The 10,689-nt window shown below is 38.7% G+C and overlaps 1 protein-coding gene across 1 annotated transcript in view; it reads right to left on the reverse strand.

Annotated features, from left to right (window-relative positions):
* The window catches only part of LOC126354685 (uncharacterized), a 1,729,166-nt gene extending 1,718,752 nt beyond the window's left edge, over positions 1-10,414 (reverse strand). Inside the window, exon 1 of the mRNA XM_050004488.1 lies at positions 10,017-10,414. The gene's annotated coding sequence lies outside the window, so the exon portion shown is untranslated. The remainder of the gene's footprint in view (positions 1-10,016) is intronic.
* Positions 10,415-10,689: the final 275 nt, after the last annotated feature.

A 10,689-nucleotide genomic window follows, 5' to 3' on the forward strand; every position in this document is an offset into this window, starting at 1 on the left:
GCTGTCGTCTTTCAGGCATGAATGAACATCTTCGATCAAAATCACGAAGGTCGAAAAACCTTAGTCTTAAACTAAAACCTAAGAAGACAAATGTCATCCTCATATCTCACAAAAAATTGATCATCTGAAATTTTCATCAAACAGTCCCTCCAATATTTCTCAATGCTATCCAAATGCTATTCCAAAAAACAGTAAAAAAATCTTCCTGGCAGATTAAAACTGTACGGACCGTGACTCGAACTCAAAACCTTCGCACTTCCCAGACAAATGCTCTACCGACTGCGCTACCGAAGCACGACTCACGAACCGCCCACAGCTTTACCTCATCTCCTACATTCCAACAAATATCAGCGCACACTCTTTTTTCATTCTGTAAACAGTAAAAACCTTTGGCACAATCCTGAATGAGCCATAACGTGTGAAGAGCTGCAGTAGCTTGCAGGAAATCTCTCTCCTGTGTACACACAATCCTAAACCTTAGCAAACCAATTCCACCTCAAATAAAAATTATTTCTTAAATATATACATGAACACTCACAATCGCAAATTGTGGTTGTGACTGTCCATGTCCATTTTAAGTAATTAAAGAAACGCTGTTCTCCAAGAGCAATGTTCTCAAAACAATACTGAAAGCTATTTCAGTCTTTGGTCCTACCAAACCTGTACCACTGTTATGTAATTCAACAAGAACAAACAATGAAAACTCGAGACGACTCGAGTTAGCAATAAACAATTGCGTTAGATGTGTGCAACATTCGGCTGCTTGAACGTATCAGTCCACTCTCTATTCATTTAGGTTGGTTGGGAGTAGATGGGCGACGTGATTTTCAACACTGTGTTTGCTTCAACGACTTCGCTGATATCGCAGTCCCACTCTTCACATATCAAATACCTATCATCATTCCACAACTGTAATATCAGATCAGATACATCCATCATCTTATCTTTACCTTAGTACAACACTAAGACTTTCTCCGTCTCGTTCTCCATTTCAGCCATATGATTATGGGAACCACTCTGCATCGAGAGTAGGTAAAAGCTTTATCTTCCTCTGACTTTTCAGCTTCTTCTCCTAACAGATCAGACAAGAACGTAATGCAAAAATTTAATTGCATTAATATGAGTTAAATTTCTTAAAGTCAACGCATTTATAACTATGCATATTGTCATCATTATTATAATTATTAAGTATTTCTCCTGTTCACTTCCTGAGGTCGTAAGATGTAACAGAGAGCCTGAAGGTCTTAAGGTTGCTAGGTGAAATAAATGCTTGAATAAATAAATAGATAATATGACTGAGAATGAAGTCCGTCACTGTTTAAGTTACAAGGAACAGATACAATGAAACTAAAAAATATGTAAATAAATAAAAACTCACGCGAGGAAAGATCACTCCATTTCATAGTCACTACGCACTTACAATTTTCAAAACTGATTCGGAGTATTCACGAAGTTATTTCATACAGCAGTAAACTCCTTCGTTCGTGGCAATTTCAGTTTTCTTCTCACCTTTCTCTTCCTTTTCCAGCCACTGTAATAGACAACGGCGAAAAATATAAGGCAATATGCATGGTTTTTTTGCGTCTTTTTTTCGACTGCTATCTCCGTAAGTTCTCTAAACAATTAATTCGCAGAGAAACAGCTGGATTACTTCGATAAGTGTTTTTTTTCATTTGTCCTGCAAGAAGGCGAGAACTACACGGCATTTGTTATGGTAAATATTGCCCTAGATACGACAAACACGAGTGGCATATACTTTTAGTGCAACGTGAAAAATTTTTCATTTCCGATTACAGTACACAGGAATGCCAATAGATTACAAACACAACAAGATTCCCAATAGACGAGTCTCTTCTGAGACATTACTTTAATAGAGGCTGTTTCATTCATTCAACCGGTAGCATAATACACAGTAGTCATTGATGATACTTCAAGACATCCGATACAGTACTGATCGCGTAAAAATCACATCGACTACAAAACTTGTTAGATACATACCGTGTGGACAAAGATTGGCAACGCAAATAACATCATTCGGAGCGGATAATGTAAATTTGGTTGCCTATATTACGGGACATTAAATACTTTCCTGCCAATTTTTTTTTTTTTTTCACTCTGTAAATGGTATCGTAAACCTGAAGTTCGGAATTATACAGACAATGTAGGATTCCAAAGAGAGCAATTTGAGAATTGGAATAAACTATCGGAAATGAATATTTTAGTCCGTAAGAGCCCTTAAAGAGCATTGCGATTGAGGTTCCTCTTCGCAAACTTTTTTACTTGCATTCTTCTCAACGAAGAACGGGCTGCCGTTACCTTCCACACCACACACAATCGTACGCTGTGATGTGTGTACACAAACCGTTTACAGTTTCTGGCTGGTTGTCGAGGATGGACCATTACTCACTACAGGTACTTTCTGATACGTATTTAATGTGTGGTGGAGCAAGACGCAGCACGCGGAAACTCGAACAACTGAACAGAAAAATGTTCCATGCCAGGCGTCGTCCTTTTAGCAGAAGTTTCTGTAGATCGAAATCTACACGAAACAGAGCCGACCAAGTGCATTACAGTTGACTAAGTTTCTCAACGCACTGGAGACTTTGAGAAGGTGGTGTTGTATCATGAAGGGGAGGATACGTCAATAAGCACCCATCCAGTTGCCCTTGAACTGCACACTTCACAGAATACCACGTCAAAAGTAGCGTTGGAGGAGAAGTTACGTACATCCCTACCTTAAACAAAGTGTGCAATGATTTCAGGTAAAAGATTTTGAAGCTAGAGTTCAGTTCTGTCAATGGGTTATCTTCTGCAGTTCATGAATTGCCAAATTTCCTACAATTGGTTTTACTCTAATATTGCTTATTCTTTCTGTATGGAACTATTAACTGAATATTTTTAAACTGGAGACATGAAATTTTATATTTGATAAAGTAATAGGCAAAATAAATAACGCTTATACAAATGAAAGTTACCGGAAATCTGTTAGTAATTTATAAAATAATTTTTGCTGCTTCAGACAGCTTGTATTAATATTTCTAGCACGACACGTTTCGGCGGCATCTGCCGTCATCAGATGCATTGGAATTACACGTAAATTAATCTCAAGTGTGGAGAGGACTATTTTCTCGGTATACTAGTGAGGTTGCGTACGGAAATTTTTAACGATTTTTATTCGTAAATTGCGGTACATAATCTCCCTGACACCACCAAGGAAATAATTTTCATCACACTTCATATTAATTTAGATGTAACTGTAATGCACCTGATGATGGCAAGATGACAGTAAAAGTCATTTCATAGACCTATAGTATAGTCGTTGTCATTTCATAGACTTATAGTATATTCTTTAACGTCAACTAATTCCGTACGACGCTCGAAACTTTCTGTTAGTAACGACTACAATCTAAGAAAAAATAGCAGATTAAAATGGAGTTCTTTATATCTCCTTTCTTTTTGTCTATATTCAACCCACTAAAAATGTTAAACAGTGACCTAAATCCCCACAAATAATTATTAGTAAATGTCAAGGAAAATAAAATAATCAGTGTTTTTTGTAATGCTCACCAGATTTTTTTTGTCTTCAATCACCGTACACAAAATGTCGTCTTAAAAGCGCTAAACAATAATTCTCGTCTTGCCACAAGAAATCTAAAGATATAGTTTATTCCTTCTTCCTCTAAGAGATCGAAGTCTGCGATGGCAGAAATTTAAATTACACACGCTGCATCTATGGCGTAGAAAGCATACACTATACCAGAGACTTTATTCTCAAGTAAATATTATTTAATTCAGGCGCCACATAAAGGATGCGACCACTCTCTACTACAACGGTAGCCACTTGGGGAGGGATGAAAATTCCAATGTTGCACTTGTTTGAGACCATTAGCAACGATTATATATCAGCTTGTAAGGTAAAACTGTAGAAGCTCGACTCATAGGACTTCATTTATTGTCACCCTGACTGAATACTGTACGATAACCGGTGTTCATAGGAAGCATGTTACCATAGTTGTGTATCTATTTGAGAGAATATGATATCAACACAATGGTCGACCATCCCAGTTCAATATTAATGTTAGTGAGCACACAAGCAAGATCACATCGTCGTTCCATTGGACAGGGAGGCCTTGTCCCGTGGCAAGTGGATCTCAGTCCTATGAGACTTTTTCTTGTGGGTTTACATGAAATCGTTGTCGTATGAAACTCTAGAACAATCTGATTGCGTCTTAGCTGTCTTTCTCATTGAACAATAAAAGGAGATATTTGTGAGAGTGCCACAGAACTTTACGTGCCTTTGTAACGCATACATTTAGAATGGCAGTCGACACTTTGAATGGATGATATGATATACAGTTGTTGCTGTTAGGTGTAAGTTGTTAATATGCAAAAAAACCAAATATCCCTTTTCGACCGACCCGTTTCAACAACCAACTCCTATTCGACCACTGTCACAGAGATTCTTGAGAACAGTTCCTACATTTCGATAGTTGTCTCCTGCACAAGACTTTTCATGTGACCTTATTACAGAAACTTGCGTGTCAGGTTATGTGGGCAAGCTGGCAATGGAACAATTCCTCTGTGATACGCAACAGGTTTCGGGAATTTGTTCACGTCACCAAGTGGCTTTATCAATTACGCTAATGTAGATCCAATTACACGAGCATCATGTGGTGCTACTTTACACTTCAGTTTCTACAGATTTTCGAAGTTTTGTTCATTATATATACACCCATTCATATACCCATATACCCAGAAATCACAATGCGGTTTTTTGGATTGTATTTTTCGCTGCCATTTATATCCTGACAGAAACTTTCAATTAGTTATTAACAACTGTCGTGGCAGAGGAGAGAGTTACTGTGCTTATTTAGGCACTTCCATTTATAACGTTACCTAGCTACTTTTGTGAAAATTGTGCTGCACAAGTTCATAAATTGTATGACACTAAACAACTTTTAAAATAGTAAATCAATCCATTCAAAAAGAATTATAGTTGCTTCAATACATCGTTAGTTAAAACAGATTCAAGTGTTAGTAACACAGCAAATTACTTGCCTCCTACGTTTCGGTGCCTAGGACCGTTCGAGTTCTTGCTCTCCTAGGAGATGATTTCGAAAATCAATAACCTTCTTAAAATATACTGTGTTAAAAGTTGTGGCACCTTTTACGATGCGTCAACTAGTATTAAACTGATTAGAGGACGCGTGACAAATTGGAATTCATAGCTTCGATTAAACTTAAATAATATTCACCAACATGTATAAAAATTTCTAGTCGTAAAGAACTACATATTCTTAGGTATCTTATTTCACCCAAAAATATTGTACCTTCATAAAAACTTCTTCGAGAAGTATCGGCTGTACTTTCAGCCCTTCATTATCAAATATACTCCCTGCGGCTTAAAATGTTTCGTTAGTAAAAGTTAATATAGCGATTTAAACATAACCATGGCCCTAACGTACTGTCTCTAACGATATTTATCGTAGCCTAGCAACAGTGCCTTCTATAATCACTTCGGTAGTTTCAGGTAATGATTGATCTCTGTGTTGATGAATTTTTCATCTTATTCTATGAGATATTTATTTTGTTACTGATAATACGACAGGAGTAAGGCTGGAAGCGAGTGCTGCAGTACGCAACAAACTAAACGGAAATACTTACATGAATGCACACCAAATATGACTGAACCAATGATTTTAACAGTTTCAAATAAAGTAGTTCACGAGTGAAAAGGCAGTCAGTGTACAAGAGATAGTGTTGTGCATGCTAGAGTGAAAAGATTAACAGTAAGTGACAATCGTTACATAAAAGGCCTTTAAATTATGGCTTAAGTCACCCAACGTACACACGCATTCAAGCACTTTACTATTTCGCACGTGAAGCAATGGACTAATTTTCCTGACGAAAACAATCTCTGCCGGCTGCAAGGAAATATTCCTGTACATCCATCACCACATCATCGATTTCGGTACCATAATCGTTGGCTGTTAGATCCCCTTGATTTACATTTGATTTGAGAATTGTTAAGTCGACTCAGAAAAAAGATTAACAGTATGCCAGATTTCGCTTTTCTTCTTTTTTCTTTTACATAGAAAAACGACCACGATAACAAACTCGTTTTGTCAGAATAAGTGTGGGTGTTGCAGCTGTCATCAAAGAAAATCTCTGAAGACCAGTTCACCTCTGATGGAACTGAATGTACGTTTACTGTTCGGAATATTAACTTCCAGTAGCAAGCAGGCAACATAAAAAAACGTTGTCGAGATCACAATGTCCCAGGGGCACAATGGCTGCTAGATCTTTGCCTAGATCTCCTCAACCATTTTTTTTTTTTCAAATCATTGCTATGTGGTTAATTGTGCCGTTTTTGTATAGTGCGTCCCAGGGGGAAAGGTGAATATTCCAGGAGGTGACACGAATATGTTTTATATACATATTATGCTGGTAATTCATGTTGAAGCATACTGCAAAACTTAGTGCCAAGTAATCATAGCCTAAAAGTTCTGAGAGTAGGCTGTACTGGTAAATTTCTGTTTCGAATTAGCACGTACTGTGGATCATTTGCGAAACGAACTAAAGATATTTAGATTTGTCATATCAAAAGTATTTGAAAGTGTTGTATTACTTAACTCCTCCTTAAAAGAGTTATAGACTGATGTTACAGAAAGTACACCGATCCATTTAATAAGTGCATATTTTTGGTTCACTATCTCAGTAGTATGTTGAATGGAGACTAACACACTCGCTTCCATGTAATGAGACTTGAAAAAAGAACTGATTTGATGTCCTGAAAATTTTACGAGATATTAGGGGTATCCCCTTTACGTGAGGCCCCCCTATTCAGTTGTTGGGATGTATGTCACATAGTTACACATTTGAGTGGCTGGAGACGCAACTGACATAAAAAATATGGAGATACAAGCGTTACCAGCTGCTTGAGATTGTCGATATGCGTTTGCTTTACAGATATGAGTATCTCTTTTCTTTAGGCTATTAATCTTAATTTACTTGAAAGATTTTCTACTATTACAACATGTATTCATTGTATGGCGCATTATTTATACGTTTGTTTCCAAACCGCGACTGAGGACGTTTACAAAATGCCTTACAAAGATGCAATGTGTATCTCCCACTTCCAAGAAACGTCGATACTTCAATTGACCATTCTTCTTTTCAATCTGTTCAAATGACATGTTAGAAACCACAGTCCGTATTATAGTTTGTAAAGCCAGAAGTAGTTTTATGATAAATAATTCGACACAGAGCTACGTCATTCAGTTTTGTTGTCAGTAAGTTCAGCGAAGGAATTATTTACTATAGACATCATTAAGAAGTAACACGCAACTATGCACACATAAAAAAAAATGAAACTCGATACTGAATGGCAGCCGATATAAGAATTTCAGAATTCATTTTGATGCAAGCAACCGCTCCTACTGAATTATTATTTTTGTGTTGTCGAGTTTTAGTCTGGAGCTTATAACGTAACGATTGTGTATTTCCTGTGCAATATGAGCTGCTCAAAATTTTTTTGCCTAATGTACTCTATTATGACCCAATAATAGCTTTCTAATGTGCTTTTAACTCTTTGTAACAGCCTGAGTTAAAGATGTTGTGGAATCTTGTTCCTCTGATATAAAAGGTTTAGATTTGATGTAATTACTGATTGGAAAAGTAATGATAACAACATTAAACTTTAATGCCCATATGAACACAGATATATGAATACTTTTAATTATAAACTGCACTGACTACAGATATTAGAATGAGGAATTGTAAGGAAAACAGAAATAGGAAATTAAAACTGAAGAAATTCGTAGAAATACGCTGCGAATATCGGAGACAATGTAAATTCGAAAGAGAGAGAAAAGATTAACAAAACAAATATTTTATTATTTTCGGTAAAAGAAACAGATACTGCGTTTAATCACATATATCAATTAGAATCCGCACAGAAACAATATTCAATAAACAGAAACAAGACAATTATTTTCAATAAAATAGTAAGTTTAGAATGATCATAAGCAGAAAAATGAGATATCAGGAACAGTATAGATGCATGAGAGACAGTGATAACGTGAGAGAAGATGAAAGAACAAACGAATTTCAGGAATAACACATAAAGAAGAGGAAGTCGTGACGTCAATATTGTTGAGCAGCAAGTAAATTTGAAAGGCAATGATAAAAACAGTGACTGTTAAGTTATACACTTTTGATTTTCATTAAATTGCTCTAAACTAGTAAAAAATTCCATGAGAAGAAAGTCCTCTTTCGCATGTAAGACGTGCATGTGGATTTATTCTTAAAACAGAAAAGAGGCAGCGAATGAGAAGCCTGTTAATAAGCATCTTCTGTGTACGTTAACGAATGTATGTTAGAAACCCGCTTTCGTATACTGTGTCTGCAACAGTATTCGAAATCGTACTTATTGACCTGCATACTTTGACGGTAATGATTAGTTTTCTTTATAAATTATTCGAATTTAATGTAACAACAAAACCGTTACAGGCGGAAACAGTGCAGTCGCTGAAAAGAGAAGAGTAGAACGGTGTAGAGACATTTATTGCCAGCTCAAAAACAAACTAATAGTTATTTAACGAGAAATCCTTCACTTAGTTCTATCTTACCTTCGCTTCGAGGATTTATAAAAGAGCACGTGGACTCAATGCCAGCCGTTCGATCTCTGTATATTTACCGAAAGAGATTAACACGTTCTCGCGTAGCGTCATGGCACTCGCGAAGTGGACGGTTCGCACTGCCACACCCCGTCCGCGGCTCAAACCTGTTAACCCTGCTCTGCCCAAATGGACTGTTCTTCACAGGTGGCACGGGGGCGCCGGGCGCCTAGCTAGCGGCCATCCCGCAACACTCGTTCTGCCAAGCAGACTCACAGGCTGACAGACAAGCTCAACTACAAAGAGGTCTCTCGGTATTTGTTTACAGTTCCTAGCGATGAAGGAAACGCAGACGGATTTTGACCGACACATGATGTTACAGGGCCAAGAGAGAGGCCATAAAAACTATCAACATAAGAATGAGGTCATTAGGTACAGGCTCACATCAGAGTTAACTCATACCTTAAAACCATGCCAATGAAGGTTACGATGATGGAACCAATACATTTTTAGGTTTGTCAATAACTTATCTAAACATAAGTGACAGAGAGAGCCCCTAGTGATATATTTGGTACTTAGTAACTGTTTGGTGACAAGAGATAACTCATTATACGTTACCTTGTATTTCACAAATGTTGCGTACTGACATCGCCTAATATTCAAAAACAGATGTTACGCGGAAGTCAAAAACATCAGAGTTTAGATACAGCTGATAGGTTAAGGCACTGTGATGCAAAGAAATACGTATGTTTCATAGCCCACGTCAGTTTCGCTTAAACCCTTCTGTGTATGTGCTTGTGTCATAGCGCAAACTGTTTGGATGATATGGTTAGTACAGCAGACGCCTGTCATCAGGATGACAGTGTATAGTCAGTATTAAAGTCCACTTACAAAAAGAAATGTCAAAATATTTTACGATATTTGCGAATAAAGTCTAATAGCTCGTGAATTAAAATTCGTTAGTTCTAACTACGTTTCGGCAACTGCCATCGTCATTGGAATTAGTAAAAAAAATTGTGTAAGTTGTTTGGATATAGCTGTGTTCCAACTGCTTTGTTTCACGAGTTCTGACTTCTGACCTGACGATGGCAATAGCCGAAACGTTATAAATAAATTGATCAAGATTGTTTTGTTCGTAAAAAACCACAACAATCGCAGATTCATTTATGGAATTTGTTTTATTAATGACAGTGTTTACACCATATGTGGTCACATGCAGAAGCCTTTTGTGGAAGTAAAGAAATGTACCATCTACGGTACCAACAGGTCAAACTAAATCTGGTTTACTCATTACACGTCTCGAGATATGACAGTGAACCTCGTTGTCTTAGTGGCTGGTTCATCTGCATGGTTAGAAAGACTTGTGAAAGATATTTACGTAAGGGAAGGTGAACTCACACGTACAGCTGCTGCTTCTAGATCGCTTAAACGCAGTCAGTAGGTGCCCCCGGTGTTGCTTCTCGCTAGGAAGAGGCCCACACCTTCCTTCTGGATGTCTCTTGCCACCACACTGTACCGCACTCAGTGGTAATTAGTAGTGGCACATAGTATAGGATGGGGGTCACAAGTTTTCTTAGAGATCCACACGTTGAGGTAGAAAGATTTGTCCGACACACAGAACGGCAGACTCGTTTTACGACAACGACGCGGGAAGGTGGGGAAAGAGCAGGTGTGGGGGTTTGCGAGTGTGTGTTTAGCGACGGCGCCGGACCGGCAGCGTGAGGTCGGGCGGGCACGGGCCCACGGAGGCGCAGCAGCAGCGAGCAGGCGCCCCGCGCCGCATCTCGCGTCCAACTGGCCACCGGGACGCCAGCATCCAACAGGTGGACCGGGTCGCCCGCGGGGTCCGGCGCGCATGCGCGTGCGAGCGTGTCACGGCTGGACGTCCGAGCTGAGCACGGCGAGAGGCGGCCGGAGCATTGATCGCCGTGGCGCGCGTAACATAACCGCCAGGCGGCAGCGCTCCGGGCCATCCGTGCGTGCGTGTCCGTGCGTGCGTCACACGCGGAGAGGGAAAGAGAAACAGACAAAGCATGGCACACAAAATGTTCCTCCCGTCTTACGCATTGCA

This window comes from Schistocerca gregaria, chromosome 3 (assembly GCF_023897955.1).
Source record: "Schistocerca gregaria isolate iqSchGreg1 chromosome 3, iqSchGreg1.2, whole genome shotgun sequence".
NCBI classification, from domain to species: Eukaryota; Metazoa; Arthropoda; class Insecta; order Orthoptera; family Acrididae; genus Schistocerca; species Schistocerca gregaria.